This window comes from Zootoca vivipara, chromosome 14 (assembly GCF_965207765.1).
Source record: "Zootoca vivipara chromosome 14, rZooViv2.hap1.1, whole genome shotgun sequence".
Classification (NCBI taxonomy): Eukaryota; Metazoa; Chordata; class Lepidosauria; order Squamata; family Lacertidae; genus Zootoca; species Zootoca vivipara.
Genome location: NC_142597.1, coordinates 9,032,335 through 9,049,835, shown reverse-complemented (window position 1 = coordinate 9,049,835; position 17,501 = coordinate 9,032,335).

Genomic DNA, 17,501 nt, shown 5'->3' with positions numbered 1-17,501 from the left:
TCATGTCAAGGCACAAGTACTGAGGGAGATGAGAGGAAACACCTCTTTCCCTGCCATTACAGCAAAGGATGAGTTGGTGGTAAGGATTTGGATGGAGGTTGTGTGGATGTTGCATCAGGAGTACCAGATTGGCTCCACCAGAGCATCTGCACAGTTCTGGCTTCATTGCCAGCAAACAGCGAGGGATGGGCTGTTAGTGAGCAAGGACCCAAGACACAATTCCTTTCCACTCATCTAAAAGGAATCTGGAGGAAAGCCAATTTCTCATAAGTGAGAAGCACAAAAATTAGGCAGGCTGCATCCATTAGTAAGATGTCAACAACTGTCATTGTTCCGTCAATAAGATATGGCAATAAGATGAGCAAAAATGTCTCGTTCTTGCAGCAAGCAGCATTTGGCATCATCTTTCAATTGTCTGCCTTGGACCAGGTTCTTTGCTGATTTTTCACCCTCCACCTTGCTGCCGACCTCACATACATTTGCCGCTTGCTGCAGCCTTTCAGAATTTACAGCAGCCCTAAGAAAGGCTGACATTTCTTTATTATTCACAAGCAAGGCCATCAGGCATGCCATGTTTGTTGGTAAAACTAATTATTAAAAAGATGCTGGCACCGTGTTTGTAGCATAAGGAGGCAGGCAAAGATTGACAGTAAATGAATGAATTCACTTTGTGTGATTTGAGCTGCAATGAATTATTCACAAATTATTCATGAAATGTGTGTCCATGGCACTGCATCTAGCTGATTTCTAAATCTGGAGTCAAAATCTTCTCTAAACACAACAAGCTTTGCAAGCAAAGTTCTTTTCTGGGTTTATGGAAGCAAAAGACAATGAACTCCACTAGGGACATTTTAAGAAAATTGATTCTTTTTGATTTCTGATATGAACTGACCTGATCCTCACCCCCCAGACAAATAAGTGGGTCAGAATGCAATCCTAACTTTTGCATTTCTCTGAATTTTGTGACCCTATTCTTGGCTCACAAAAACATATAAAAATGCATATTTAAATGTGTATTTTAGAATAAACTACATTTAGAAATGAGTATATTTAGATACTATTGTTACGGTACTAATCCTTATTATTCTAAGGCAGAATGGCAGTATCCAATGCCCTTGTTCCATTAAGCACTTGTGCATTGGGACTTTTCCCCATCTCCCCCAACCTTGGGCATGCCCCATGTCCTCCTTAAATCTCCTCCAGAGGGTGGGGGAACCCCTAAAACAGATTTAAGGGATGCATGTGAGATGAAGATGGAGAAAGTCCCACTGCAAAAGGCTAAATCCTTGCATTGATCCTTGCAGTTTCCTGGGCTTGTATACAGCTGCATTTTGCAGCTCGCCAGCCAATGTTTGAGATGAAATTACTTCCCTCTTGCTAGGTGAGCCATGGGTGAGCAACTTGCACACTGAGCCTCTGCTGTCCAACACTCAACCAAGATGGACCTGTCAGACCCAGAGGGAAGAACTCCAAAACCCACCACACAGAAGGCAACAGCTAGCTGCACTGGCTCCCGGTGGAGTACAGGATCAGATTTAAGGTGCTGGTTTTGACCTTTAAAGCCCTATGCGGCTTGGGACCCTCATACCTACGGGACCGCCTCTCCTGGTATGCCCTGCGGAGGACCTTAAGGTCCACAAATAACAATAATTTGGAGATCCTGAGCCATAAAGTGGCTAGATTGGCCTCAACTAGGGCCAGGGCCTTTTCAGTATTGGCCCCGACTTGGTGGAACACTCTCTCACAGGAGACCAGGGCCCTGCAGGATTTGACATCTTTCCACAGGGCCTGCAAGATGGAGTTGTTCTGCCAGGCCCTTGGGCTGGACTCAGTCTGACCACTATGTTTTTCCTCCCTTATGGTTTTGATTTGGGCCATTTTAAAATGAGGCTGCATTAAATAATAATGATGATGATGATGACGATGACGATGACGATGATGATGATGATAATAATAATAATAATATTTTTTAAAAAATCTGGATTGTATTTTAATCCGCATTTTCATCCATTGTTTTTCTTTCTTTTACATTTTGTTGTGATCTTGTTGATGTCAGCCGCCTAAAGCCCGGCTCTCGCTGGGGAGGGCGGGGTATAAATAAAATTTATTATTTATTCTTATTATTATTAAATGGTGTCCTTAACTAAAAATGCCTACGATTACCTAGCATTAATGTATTTCCTCACCTGTCTATACTCAAGGCCAAACAGACCACACCTCTCCCAAGAAACAGATCAGAATGGCCCAGCAGTGTAGAGTAGAGGTGAAAAAAGAGGGAAGCAGCCCTTCAGGTGTTTGGGTGTTGGGGCCTGTAAGGGGGATGGCTTATAGAGAACCCCCCCATCTGAAGCAGCCTGTCTCCCAGCAGTCAGGAGAGCGAAGGGTCTGATGGAGGGAGTCAGGAAACGGAGAGGGAGTGCCAGGGCTCTGGCAACATCCAAGAGCCCCTGCTCCATAGGCAGGAAGAGAGGGAGGCGGAAAGAGAGGACAGGAATCGGTCAGACAGAAGACCCGTCCCCCTGACGCCGGAATTGAGGAGGAGGAAAGGGAGGCGCTTTTCAGTTCCGAGGCTTTTATGTTGGTCCAAAACGCGGAGGGGGGCAGTGCAGGAATCTGACTCGAGCGGGTAGACATGGAATCAGCAGTTCGTTACACTGTAAATAATGTGCACCAATAAAAACATCTGAAAGACAAGCATGTGGAAGGTCGTTACTCAAGAGTAGTCACTACAACCTTGACAGGGCCTTTAAACACTAATGGCTTTAAACACTAACACTGAGCCCAGAAACAAACGGGCAACCAGTGCAGCTCTTTTGGAACATTTGCTCTGGCTTCTACTTCTAACACCTTTAGAAGGCATCCTCTGCCAATCTTAGCACCTGAGAGTCTGAGCTAGATGGACTAATTGGACTAACTCAGGAGGCAGCAGCTTCCTGTGTTCCCTTTTTGCTCAACCCTAGACGATTTTGGTAATATCTCTAGATTTACTTTCCCCCCGAGGCACCAGATCCTTGGGCTGGAAGCTTTTGTGAATGAATTGGTACTATGGAAACTGGGACATTGATTGAGAACCACCCTCATTAGGGCCTCCTTTAACTACAAGAACATTAAACCGAAAGCAATTATTTACAGACTTCGTGGGAAATGATGCTTTCAATCCGCTTGGTAATAAAAAGAACACCGCAAGGTGTTCAGGATGTTATTGGCACTGTGGGAAATTCTGTATGGGTTGTAAATCTACCGTCACTTTCCCCCCCAAACTGACCAACCAAGCTTTAGTAGCTAATCGATAATTGGCCAGTACTGAGGCAGCGATTAGCACTTACCCTGAAAGTAGGAAAGGAAAGGCAATAAAAAACTCAATGTCCCCCCAATTTCTCTACTGGAATAGAAAGCTGTGATACGGTGATTTATAACGCAACCTGAAAATGATTGTCCTCTTGCATCCCTGGAGAGTGTCTTTGACTACTAAGCTGCCTTGGTGTGCTAAAAAGAGAAAGCAAGCATCCCCGGTACTGTAATAGTGAATGCCATTGTAGGAGCATCAGAAGTTGCCGACGGTTCATCTAGCTCAGGGGTCTGCAAACTTTTTCAGCAGGGGGCCGGTCCACTGTCCCTGGGAACTTGTGGGGGGGGGCGGACTATATGTTGCCATGATTATGATCTGCATTTTTGGCAAAAACCCTTATTGGGACCAACCCCCAACGCTGATTTTCTTTGGGGTGTGTGTGTTTCCTCACACACCCATGCTGCTTCCTTTGCATTTTACGTGCTGACAGTTATTATTTCTCTTGTAAGGTAGGGGGCTGAGATAAGCACACCATTCCTTTCAGCCCGGGAGAGCATGTGCACATGCGTGGGTGAAGGGAAAAGCCGCTGGCCATGTTAAGTCAGGCCTGCGCCACTCAAGCAAAAACGTTCTTTTCCCTGCATGAGGGAAGATGAGGTGGAGGCTATTTACCTTTCCATGGCTCGCACCCTGTAGCTAACAAGCGGTCTCCCCAGCAGAGTGCAGAACTGCTTCGGAGTGCAGCTGCCCAGGTGCTCCCTGCTTCCCCTGGCAGGGAGCACCACCGCCACAGACACCGGCGGGCGTCACTCCCGAGGCGCCTCTGAGCCCTTGCCACCGCAACAGCCCTTCCTGAGGTCAGTCGCTGGCAGCTCCATGGTGGAAATCCAAACTGTAGCTCCTTTTCCCTCTCTCTACCCCCCAGCCTGGGACCCAGGTGGTGATGTAGGTTAAACCACTGAGCCTAGGGCTTGCTGATCAGAAGGTCAGCGGTTCAAATCCCTGTGACGGGGTGAGCTCCCGTTGCTTGGTACAACTCCTGCCAACCTAGCAGTTTGAAAGCACATCAAAATGCAAGTAGATAAATAGGAACCGCTACAGCGGGAAGGTAAACAGCGTTTCGGTGTGCTGCTCTGGTTCGCCAGAAGTGGCTTTGTCATGCTGGTCACATGACCTGGAAGCTGTACGCCGGCTCCCTCGGCCAATAATGCGAGATGAGCGCACAACCCCAGAGTCGGTCACGACTGGACCTAATGGTCAGGGGTCCCTTTACCTTTACCTTTACCCCCCCCCAGCCTGGAAGAAAAGATTCCTGTGTGCATGAGATGGGCAGAGAAGGGGCTTGTCTTGAGCAGCTGCCCACCTCACTTTTGACCCCCAAGCCCGGCTGAGTTGCAAAAACCATCGTGTGTGCGCACTATGCCGGCTTCCTGGATTCCTGGACAGTCCGCGGGGGCGGATCTAGAAGGCAATTGGGCCTGATCCGGCCTGCGGGCCTTAGTTTGCTGACCCATGATCTAGCTCAGTAGTTGCCACATGGAACAGCAGCAGCTCTCCAGGATTTCAAAGAGGGTTTGCCCTCAGCCCAACTCTCATCAGCCCCAGCCATGGCCAATAGTCAGGGATGATGGGAGATGAAGCCCAGCAACATCTGGAGAGTCACATGTTCCCCAGCCATGCTCTAATTACTAGCAACAACTGCTACTCAAAGGCCTACTACAATCAATGTTTGTTTAGGAGAATTTTGATGGCAGCTATTGGGAGAAAAATAATTTATAATGGAGCAAAGCCAGATTATATGGGGGGAGGAATGCTCTTTCTAAGATTTAATGGTGACACCCCATCTTAAAATAATAACAGCAATACATTTGGATCCTGGAGGTTAATTTGAATCTAAGGATGAATCTCAGGTTACTACTTTGAGCCCTGGAAACGATTTCCCCTACAATGAAGATTAATCCCTTTTATTTTGTTGATGAAATAATGACACAATCATAAAACATAAGAGAACAAGAGGAAGATTACAAATGTGATTAATTGTCCTAATATATCATAGGTTGCTGACTGCAGAACCTTCCCCCCTAGGCTCATTTTTCAGAATTTAACACTTTCGTGTAGACTCTGAGAGGTGAAGAGAACAAATGAGATTTTAAGATGCCCTGATCACATGGTCTACTATGGGGGTCAGCAGCATGCAGCCCATGGGCCAGATCCGGCCCACGAAGACCATTTTACTGGCCCACAAGCCACCCGCTCGGCGAGTCCCCTGCGTGCTGTGCTAAACCGGCACATCGCGGCATGGGGACTCGCCGAGCGTTGGAAATTGCTTCTGCGCATGCCCAGACACCGAAAATCGCTTCTGCACAGGTGTGATCTTTGGCATCGCCCTGCCCTGGTCCGGCCCATGGATGATCTCCGCAGGTGTGATCTGGCCCATGGCTGGTAAGCCTTGCCGACCCCTGGTCTACTATGTAAGTCCTTTTTTTAACTTTATTTACTCTTGCTTTATTTTATCCTGTCCTGCCCAGTGTTTTTGTACATTGTGTTGCATAAGATTATATTGTGGGCCTTTGGCCGTAATAAAGATTTCATTCATTCTACTATGTAAGGTAAAGGGTAACCAACACAGTGTGCTCCAGATGTGGTGGACTGCATCATCCCCGACCACTGGCCATGCTGGCTGGAGCTGATAGAAGGTATAGTTCAAAACATTGGGAGGATAAAGTGTTGTCTAACCCTGGTGTAAGTCATAGCAGGCGCAAGAACAGTTATGCTCGTGTCTAAAACTTGTATCCATTCAGGTGCAAAATGCTGTAAAAGACCATGCAGAAGATAAAGGTTGCCAGACTTAAGGTCACCTTTCAAAGGGAGCACCAAGACCCACAGCCTTGGCATCTTCAAGATGGGTTTATCCTATCTAAATAAATAAATAAAGTCGAGCAACACTGAGCCTCACTGATTTGGTTATAACTTTTATTTGCGTGTGTAATTAACTTGAATCGGGGACATAGCAAGTTGTCATATTCTGGAATCTTAGCTCTCTGGAGTATGGATTATTAACTGAGAAAGACAAAACATTGTTTTTTTAAAAAAACGTCAATAATACAACGAGAAGGATCCTCAGCCAGAGATGAAACTCTCCGCATTACTTAAACAGCTGCAAAGTGAAGTGCACAGAGGGATGCTTGTTTGAGTGCAGCCTCAAGCAGCTGTTCCAAATGGTCCCTCAAGGACCTGTAAATGTAGCAAGTTATCTTCCACTCTCTTCCCTCCTCTATCACCACCTCTTTCCTTTTTATGCACTTTAAACTGCTGTCACATTAGAACCCTCTCAACAATTCTTTTTTTAAAAAAATCATCCCCAGAGATGCTAGTAATTAAAGAACATTCCCTCCCACAATTGCCAATCATATAATTATAAAATGGGTCATTGTGGCCTGTTAGACAAGAATCTCCCTACATACAGATACAGACACACACACTTATTTAGCAAGCAAGACAAATTTATCTCTTGGAGAGAGAGGAATTCTAAAACCGAAAAAGGGATTATAAAGGATTCATTGGCTATCGCAATTGCTTTAGAAAATATTTAAGGTGTTTGTGGTGCAGATGTGTGGCTCGGACCATTTCCAAGTGATCAGTCATTGAGCTTTTCTGTCACATTTTTTTGTGATTTAAAAATAAACATTCAAAAACGGCATTTTAATTGCATGCATTTCCCCACCAGCATACATGTTTTGTGCACATATTTCCACTAAGTGGAAGAACCTTTGCCCCTCCAGATGTTGTTGAACTCCCATCATTCCTGGCCATTGACCATATTTGCTAGGACTGATAGGAACTGTACTACAGCAATATCAGGAGGACCAAAGGTTCCCCACACCTAGCCTAAAATAGGCATCTTCTGTTTGCATTTTTTAAAAAATAAAAATTGAATATACATCACCAAATTTGGAGAAGTGTGTCATCTGACTGATATATGCATTGCATTCCACATATAGATCAGGGACTGGAGAATTAAATCAGTTTGCCCAGGCAGGCACATATTTGTGGTTCAAGGAAATAACTTAGGCAGGACACCAGTGTTGGGTGAAATCAGGTCACAACTTTATCAACGGCAGTAAGGTAAGGGTAAATTCCTTTCTCCACTCAGCCCTTGCTGATGGAATGGCATTTTGCTTGGGGGTGGGGAGCATCTAATCCCCCCATCATGGGAGTTGGCCAGTATTGAAACCTGGCATGGTACAAGTCAAACATCCTGGATCCCACTGGGCATCCTGGATTCCATCCTGTCAGGTGCCCTACCGAAACCTAGGATGTGCCTTCAGACAATCCTTCTCCCTGGCCACTTTATTGATCCTGCCCATGGGATCTCATGGCACTTCGGACATGAGTGAGAAGCCTGGTGGCTTGGATTTGGCCCATGGGCTAGATTTCCTAGCTCTGGTTTAGGTATCCCCACTGCTGTGGTTAATAAACAGTTGATTAAAGGGAAAGGGGAAAGGGACCCCTGACAGTTAAGTCCAGTCACGAACGACTCTGGGGTTGCGGCGCTCATCTCACTTTACTAGCCAAGTGAGCTGACATTTGTCCGCAGACAGTTTTTCCGGGTCATGTGGCCAGCATGACTAAGCCGCTTCTGGCGAAACCAGAGCAGGGCACGGAAACACCGTTTGCCTTCCCGCCGGAGCAGTACCTATTTATCTACTTGCACTTTGACGTGCTTTCGAACTGCTAGGTTGGCAGGAGCTGGAGCCGAACAACGGGGGCTCACCCCGTCGCAGGGATTCGAACCGTCAACCCGTGTTGGTGCCACCCATGTCCCTTGATTAGCCTGCAGCAAATCCTCTATTATTGTTATTGTTGTTACTATTATTATATTCAGCAAAGCAGTGAACCTTATTTGAAGCAACACTTTTGGCTCTTGCAACTCATCTTTCCATTGGTCCACTCCTTTTCTCCTGGTAGCAAAAGAAGGGAGGAAATAGCTTGGGTGCTTCTGAAGGCCTTGAGATTTGATAAGGTGACAGGAAGTTAGCAGAGGCCCTCCACTGTCTAGACTTGGAAAGCCTCCCATCTGCTGCCTGCCATCACCTCACATTGGAGATTCATTTCTAATTTCAAATTAGCAGCAATATGTACTATGCTAAATTACCCTTGAAATTGAAGAGGAGATTCATGAGGGTGTGTGTGTGTGTGTGTGTGTGTGTGTGTGTGTGAGAGAGAGAGAGAGAGAGAGAGAGAGAGAGAGAACCAACATGTGTTTGCAAAGGAGCTAAGTTTGCAAAATTCTGTTGTGTTCTCTTTACTTAATAAGCACAAGTTATAGAGAGCAGTATACTTTCAGAAAACTAGGTTAGTATTGAACAAGCCCAAGTGAATATGTATTTGAAGACCCATTGTGTCAAAACTATTTTTATACTTTTGCTGTTCAAGGAACTGCAAAGAGCAGTTTATTAACTCAGGGCTTAGAAAACCATGAGAGGAGCAAGCAATAAAGGTCACAATAATCAGAAATCAAGGCCCTACAAGATTTACTCAATACTGGAGCAAAATATATTAGGGATGGGCTAAAGGGGTAGGAAACTTGTATCTTTGGTTTGTATACAATGTTAGTTCAGCTCAGAGTAAACATAATGAAGTTAATGGACATTACTAACTCGGGTTCCTTAATTTCAGTGGGTCTACTCTGAATACAATTTAGTTGGATACAACCTATTATCTCCCTAGCACCACATTTCTTTCCAAAGTGGAGCTGATGAATTATGGAGTCTCCCGTGGTTCCACATTGAGAAAGGTGGCAAGAGACATCTTCTTCGCTGCTGTCTTTTAACATTCCAAACAGTTGCTGTTTATAAAGTTCATTTGAAATCTACAGAAAAATACAATCAATAAATCCAATGAGCACTTATATTACAAAATTTCCTCCCTTCAATACGAAACTTTTGTGGAGCGCAAATGAATCATAACATTGATAATATTTGCATACATACTCAATCAGATGTACTTTTCATTTTCAAATAAGCTATAAATATCGACCATCCTTCCACAAATATCAGCACAGCCTTCTGTTTCCCAATGCACATATGCAATAGCACCACATTTTTGCACTTAAGCGTAACATGCCAAAGTGTTTGAATATTCTCTTCCAGAGATGATCTATTTTTATTCTTCCTTTCTGAGTGGGATGGCTCTGATGTGGTGAGCATAACATGCCTTCTCATCCTTCTAGTGGTGGGACTGTGATTCTACCTATTTCGTCTTCCATCAAAGTAAAAGGCATTGATGAAGTTTTGTTATCATAAAAGAGGACAGCTGATTGAACCTCCCCTAAAGATACTTGGTAACCAAGTGCTTACTTTACCAAGTGCATTGAAATCTGGGGCTCTGATTCGAACTCCATTAACGTTTTGCAGAATATTTCCACCCTGGAAGCTATACTCTCTACCATGGGCATAGGCGGGGGGCAGGAGGGGGCAGTTGCCCCTCCTAGAAGCAGGGCCGCTGGACAGCCTGCCCTGCTGCCTCCCGCCGCCCGGTGCCGTCTCCCTTCTCCCTGGCTGGCTGTGGGGCGGGTGGAGGGAAAGCCAGCCAAATGCTTTGCGCGGCTCTGGGGCTTTCCCTCCACCCGCACCACAGCCAGCCAGCTAGAAGGGACGTCTCCCTTCTCCCTTGCTGGCTGTGGGGCGGGTGAAGGGAAAGCCAGCTTTCCCTCCACCCGCCCCGGCGATCACGGAGGGGGAGGAGGGGATCGGAACAGCCCGGTTTCGCGCTGATCCTGGCGCCCCCTCGCCCCTGCCTGTCGAGGAGGGGGAGGAGGGGGTCGGAGCAGCCCGATTTTTGGCTGATCCTGCCGCCCCCTCGCCCCTGAACGACCATGGCTTTCCTTGCCCACTGTGCCCCTCCCCCGTGCCTTGGCCCCGCCCCTTGCCCCCCCTAATTTTGATCCTGGCTATGCCCCTGCTCTCTACCACCAGGAATTTAAGCAGAAATTATTTGTACAGAATCAGAGTGGCCAAGAAAGAACGCAAGAGTGCACTGTGCTCAGTTAGAGTATATCTTGAAAATTGCTACTATGCCTATTAAGTGTTTTCCTGCTCTGTGCTATTTGGAATTGGGCAATAACCAACTCTGGAAAGCAGCTTTTCAATATATTTTAGATTTTTATTATCTTCCAGAACTGAGCTCTGCTTTGACCTTGAAGAAGTGTCAACTGAGAGATTGGCTCTTCTGGATAGAATCCGTAATTGACCCGCAGCTAATTAGAAATACCCAGTTTCCCCCTTGGTATCCACTCTTGAGAACAGATCATTTTAGAGCTAGTTGTCAGGGTGAACTCTCACCAGTTTCCTTAGGAAATGCTTTTATTGAGCTGCATTTCCAAGTGATATCCAGTATTGGGTGGCTGCTACAACAAGGTCCCATACACATACAGACTTTGTATTTGTGTCAAACTCAGGTGGAAGACATCACTCATTACCTGTTATACAGAGACCCAAGAGGTCACTTTCTGAAATCTTTGATCACACAAGCAAGCAGGCACGCTCCAGCAGAAATGCTCTGGTTTCTATTGAGTGACAATGCTTGCTTCGTAACACACAGAGGGCCTGTGTTGGCTGCAAAAGAAATCAGGGGAAAGGGGTTATGGTAGATAAAATTACTAAAAATGGTTGTGGTGATTCAAAGGTAGGTTTGTTGGTGTCTCTCATAACTTTCTGCTCTCTCATCATGGCAAACTGGATTTAAAAAATGCAACATATTAGAATTGGAGCTGTCAGAGGAAACTCTGCTTTAATGCTCAGGAACTTGGATGCATGTTTTGTATTATTTTATTATTATTATTGCTTAATTGCTGTTGTTTAGTTGTGTCCGACTCTTCGTGACCCCATGGACCAGAGCACGCCAGGCACTTGTATTATTGCTTAATACAAGTTGTATTAAGCCTTTGGCTAGAACAATAAACTTAGGAACTGAAATAAAATGGTGATGAATTTTCATGCAGATTTTTTGCATACTGATGTGGGAATGTGGAGAACTGAATTTAAGATTGAGAAACTGGGGAAAACCAAAATTCACAGATTTTCCCATTCCTGCCTATTCCTTGTTGCTGCTCTAGCATTCTGAGTGGGGAAAAATGACTTTCAAGTGGGTTTGGAAGCTTGCTAATCAGATCAGCATCAAAGGTCAGCATTGTCAGACCTTGCCAAGATCCACCCTTAGGGTTGTCATATTTCAAGAAGTGAAAATCTTTTTTTAGTATTGTCCCAAGTTGTTGAGCTTTTTTGGCAAAATCACAAAAAAGGAAAATCATCTAAAACTACACTGCCAACATGGGTTGCCATACATATGGATTTCCCCACACATTTTCTCAGGGACGTCTTAGCCATAGAGGCTAGTGGCGCGGGGAACCACGGCACCAAATTCTGGAGGGTGCCACGGAAGAGGCGGAGACTGGGCGTGGCGCCTCCCCGCATCAGCTCACTGCCCTTGCTTGCCTCCGCCATGCCACACGGCGCCCGGAGCCTCCATCCCATCGGAGGAGCCGCCCTCCAGCCACTGCCTGCCCGTAGGGCTGCCTCTTGCCTTCCCCGTCTCCCCCTCGGCAAAGGGGCCCTCAGGCAGGAGCTGCCGAAGCGCCAAGGCACACCGCGAGGCACGCGCTTCGCCAGACCCTCACAGCATAGGAGGGCTGCCAGGAGGCGGCTGGCCACTGAGGGCGAGTCCCAGAGCTGCTGCCTCTTCCTCGCCGCAAGGACCCCGCGGCTGTCCTGAGCACAGCAGCAGAGATAAGGTGTTGGGAGAGCCCTTGAGGCCGATGTGGAAAGTTAAATCCGCCGCTGTCTGGCTGGAAGTGGGAGGGAGGGGGGAGGCTGCTTAGTTTGGGGATCGGATCACAGCGCCCACCCAGCAGGGGCACCCAGCAGCTGGAGTCTGGGAAGATCCCTCCTCTTCAGAGAGGGGGGAATTTGCAGGCGGGACCCGCTCTACACTCCGAGCAGGGGGGGGCGTGTTTGGCCCTCTGCTCCACCTTTACCTGCCGCGCTCAGGGCCCTGGCTGGCCAATAGTGTCAGCTGTGGGCAGGGCTACCTGTTTCAAAAGAGCGCGGCAGACCCCAGCTCATCCCTTTTAGCTGCTGCTCCTCGTCGGATCTCCCACCCACCCTCCCTTTAGGTCTTCCCTTAGGGTGTTCGCTTGACCTTGCTATGGACTTCGGTTGGTCGCCTTGGTTGCCCGAGGGGCCTGGTAGGAGTTTTTTATCCAATTGGCTAATTGGCACCGGCCTCTTGGTTTTTTCGCCTACCTCGTAGCAATTCGTCACAACTTCTTTGGTATTTGGCGGTAGGCATTGGAATATGGAGTTGTCTGGTGTGTTCGAGGACTGGTTGTGGCCATCACCCAACCCTCCTCTTATAGGGGTAATCCCCTTAAGGGATCCGGCGGTCGTGGATCCCGTCCTACGCCCTGCTGGTGGCTAGGGCCATGGCACGACCCCCGGTGGCACCAGGGTGAGCTTTCAGTTGTATTTGCATCAACAGGCTCCTTCCTTGGGGTGTTAACCTGATATGACCCCACCCCCACCCCCCGCCGAGCGGGGAGGAGTCATGCTTGCTAGTGAGTCCAATGCCTAAGCCAATACCTCTCACTTGCTCTAACCAATAAAGTTGTGGCCTTATTCTGCCCATTAACCCTAATACCATGTGTCACTGTGTCTTTATATATCGCGGGGAGCAGGTCCTTGAACCGCAACAGCTGCTATGCACGCTGCTCAAGTTGGGGCTGCAAGTGAGGTGCTGCCGCTGAAGCAGCAGGCTCCAGGCGCCCAGCCTGGCCTTGCCAAGCACTGAGTCTGCCTTGCCGCTTCCTCAGCCGACTTGGGAGTCTCCTCAGAGGAGGAGTCGCCACGCTGAAAGCCCCACAGAGCAGTGTCTGGTGCTGGCCACAGGCAGGGAGAGGACGGGAAGGAGGCAGGCGAGCAAACAAGTGGAGGGGGGAGGGAAGGAGAGAAGCAAAAGCTCCCTCAACTCAGGACCCAAACCCTGGAACCCACAGGGTTAAAAAAAATGATCCCCTTTTTGCTCCTGATTTCACTCCACCCCTGGTGCTTTGTTCCATTTGTCCCATTTCCACCGTTGGGGCAGCTGTGAAAGCCTCTATTCTATTCCCTGCATCTGCAGCTGAGTGTGTGGAGGGCTGCGTACTGTTGGGTGAGCATTTTTATTCAATCCCCCACCACCCAACAACTTCGTGCTCTTTCCCCTAAGAGAAGCTTAAAAACTCTTGCTAATCCCTGCCATAAATAGGTCAACTGCTGGCACTCCACCCTAAAAAAAAAAGTTCATAAACTGGCCAATCCTCTCCCAAAACAGCTCAACAACTCCGGGCAATTGCTTCCAACTGGGCAGATCACTGCCCTAGAATTATAGTATTGTAGAGCTGGAAGGGAACCTGTTGAAGATAACCTTTTTACATTTGCTCTCAGCCTTCATTTGGCCTCCTCCTACTATGTAAGTTTACATATCTCTCTGTCTGTCCCTCCCTCACACACACCAACAACACACAAGCACAGTGTTCTCGGATGCTAGTCCTACTCAGAGTAGACTCACTGAAATGAATTAAAAACCCAAACTTAAATTTCAAAGGATCTGCCCTTAGTAGGATTTAGTTGAATGTAGCCTGTTATTATGACCAAAGTATCTTACCCAAAAAGAGCTGCACAAACCAGTTTACCTGAGTGCATTATTCTCAGGGTGGGGGGGGAATCATTTATTTATAATTGCATAACCATATGGGACTAAATTGCATTATGTTGTAAGGACCTTTTTATTAAATCTTAGAATTGTAAAGTTGGAAGGGACCCAAGAGTCATCTTGTCCAACCCACTGCAATGCTTGGAACCTGGCATTGGGCTGCAAGAATGTACTGTAAACTATCACATTTTCCAAATGTCTGATAGCCAAGTTCCACTACTTTTCACAGGATGGGAGTAGTGGCTCCCTCAGATTGTACCCATTATGGAATTAGACTAGAAAAGAAAGTACTAACACAGTTTGTGCTGTGTTTGTGTTGTGCTACTTCCATAGTTTACTTGGCATGGTTCAGATTGACCAATGCATTGTTTTCAGTGACAGTCTGTAGCAGTTGAAGCTGTGAAATGTGCTAGGCCGGGGCAAGCATTTTTGTTGTTGCGAATTCTACTGATGTTAACAACGTTATCTGACCAACAGTACACAAAATCTCTTAATTGGTATTTGAAGCATACAGTATGTGTTAATGAGATGAAAGCAAACTAACCATGGCACCAATTGAGAAAATGTTTGATACACATTTACTTTTAGTGACTTTTTTGTGGGCTGATTCATTTTCCACAATGAACAATGTTTTATGACCAACAAATAATTTGCTAGACAGATTTTTTTTTAAATAAAATAAAAAGAGCATTATTTTTTAGAGCTGCCTTAATGTAGTGGATTTCAAATTTTAATTATTTTAAAATATGTTCGTACGTTGTTTTAAGGTCTCCCTTATTAAAGCAAAGCATTAAGGTGTTAGGAGAACCTTAGAATGTGAGGAAAAACTATACTATCCAATGTACTGTATCAAACTATTTAACATGAATAAATTTATTTTCCCAAGCAGAAATAATATCAATGTATCAATATCAATATACTTTATTCGACCGTTAGTCAGAAAGAAAAAAAACTTTTCTCAATACAAATATAAAAATATAAAACTGAAGGCATCAGAGGGATACATAAAAATATTAAAATATAAAACTAAAGGCACCAGAGGGATACATAAATGGGGTATGACCGCGCTACTAAACCTCCTACAGGTAACCCACATCAAGACATTCGATTATACGTTTCCGACACTTGAGCGCCAGAAAGAAGAATTTAGCCACCGAGAAGGTTATTTTCCCAGTGGGCTTGTTTAGCAAATATGCTGCCTGCCATTCTCTTAGTCGGAAACTAAACTGAGATAAATATGGGGTTATAAGATATTGCCTTAAATCATTATAAAAGGGACAACTCAATAAAATGTGTTCTGTGGATTCTACCTCACCCAAGGCACCATCTCTGACCGTATGGGACTCCTCCAAATCTTCCCCTCAAAACCGCCGAATCAAGGACATTCAGTCTAGCCGCTGTAAGTAGTCTGCGGTTTCCACATAGTGGATATCCGCCAGGTAACGGGCTGGTGCAGTCCGATACACCTGCTCCCCTAAAAAACATCCCAGATTTCACACGGACTATGTCCTCCTGTCTGGCAATATCCCCCAATCTCTGAGTGATCACCGCTTTAGCAGAGATAATGTGTAAGCATGGTGTCAGCTATCTGAAGGTCAACAACTTTTGTGTGTCCCCCCCTTAAAAAAGGCCGACGACTCTGGGAAATGCCCCCCCCCCCCGGCTGGATATGCTTAAAACGGCCCTGCATTTTTTGCTATTCCATAGTGAAAGAAAGGAATGTGAAACCACTGAATTTACAATTCTTCAACATTTTAATGCTATCACTTGTAAACTGAATCAGGGCTGTTAATAATAATAATAATAATAATAATAATAATAATAATAATAATAATAATACATGTGTTAATTTGCTTCCCAATGCCAGATGGTCTATGGTAACAACATTGTGTGTGTAAGTGCCCGCTGATAATAATGTAATTATCACTGTTTTCTGTATTTCATTCTTCCCTTCCTCACAGTTCACGGTCTCCACCCCTGTAATTCAGTATAACACTTCCGGCATCCAACAGAGTGGGCTGTAATCTATAAAAGCTTATGCCACTATATATTTGTTAGTCTTTAAGGTGCCATAAGGCTCTTAGCTGGTTTTGCAGCAACAGATTAACACAGCTCTCCCTCTATGACCTTTTCAGATTTAGAATTGGTGGGATCTCGTGTCACTAGATATACTATAAGATGGTATATGCAATTGTGATGGGCCAGAAGGAACATAATAGTTAAGACTGAGCAGGATGCAAAAGAACAATCTGACAGCTGGATTCTTTCTATTTCAGGCACTTCTTCCTAAACTGATGTGCAAAGGGGTCCCCATTTAGATGCACCTCTAACATGAGAAGAATACCGCCATAGCACTTTACATACTTATGTGTTGCTAGGAAATTATTTCTGCTGTGCCTATGAAAGATGCATATTAATTTAGATCACCTGAAGTGACAAGAGACTGCAATTTCCCTCACCTGTGATGAATTATGAGCTTCCACCTTCTGTTTGTTCATATATGGGGAAGCAGAAGGAATGCTTAATGCAAAGTGTCTGTGTACGTGGAGCCATAAGCCAAGGGGTGCTATCCTTTTTTGGGCCTAGGCACACATTTCGAAGTCTATGCAGCAGTTGTGAGCACTATAACCTAAGGTTACCAGACATCCCCATTTCCCGGGGACAGTCCCCGGATTTACAAATCAGTCCCCATACAAAATCCATTGGAGTTGAAAAGTGTCCCTGGATTCATTGAAAAAAGTCTGGTAACCTTACTGCAGTATAACCATCTAACAGAACGGAAAGAAAACCTGGTAATGCTAAAGGCAAAACTCTACCCGCAAAAGACAAGACACCTATACCTCATTTTTAAAAAATAATCACAGATTTATTTATTTATTTTTAAAAAACCTCAAAAGGCAACATCCTGAAAAAAAGACACAATAACATAAGAAAAGCCCATCTAGTCCCGCATAGGGGGGTAGCTAGGTGCTCCGGCACCCAGAGTGGTGGGGGTGGGGCGATCCACCCAGGGGGGTGTTGTGCAATCTACCCAGGGGGGTGCCACGGTGAGCTGCCCACGGAATTGCAAGCCCCACGCTGCCGTTTTGGGCAGCGTGGGGCACTGAGCCACCACGTCACTCTCAGGAGAGTCACATGGCTTGGGCACGCTGCAGGCCAGGCCCCGCAGTAAGTGCCACCCCCCGTGGTGTGCTATTTTGTCAGCCCCTCAGGCAGGCTATACCCCCTGCACGCCCCGCAACCCCCTTCCTACGTCCCCGGTCCAGCGTCCTGTTCTCTCTCTCTTTTTTTTAAAAAAGACAGTTTATAAAAAATTCCAATTAAACACATTTAAACAAAAACAAACCATACAACTTCAAACACAACACAACCACACATAAACATAATAAACACAAAAAATTTTCATCTTAACATCTAATCAATTATTACAATTTTCTTTGCTCTGCCAAGCTTTGACTTCCCT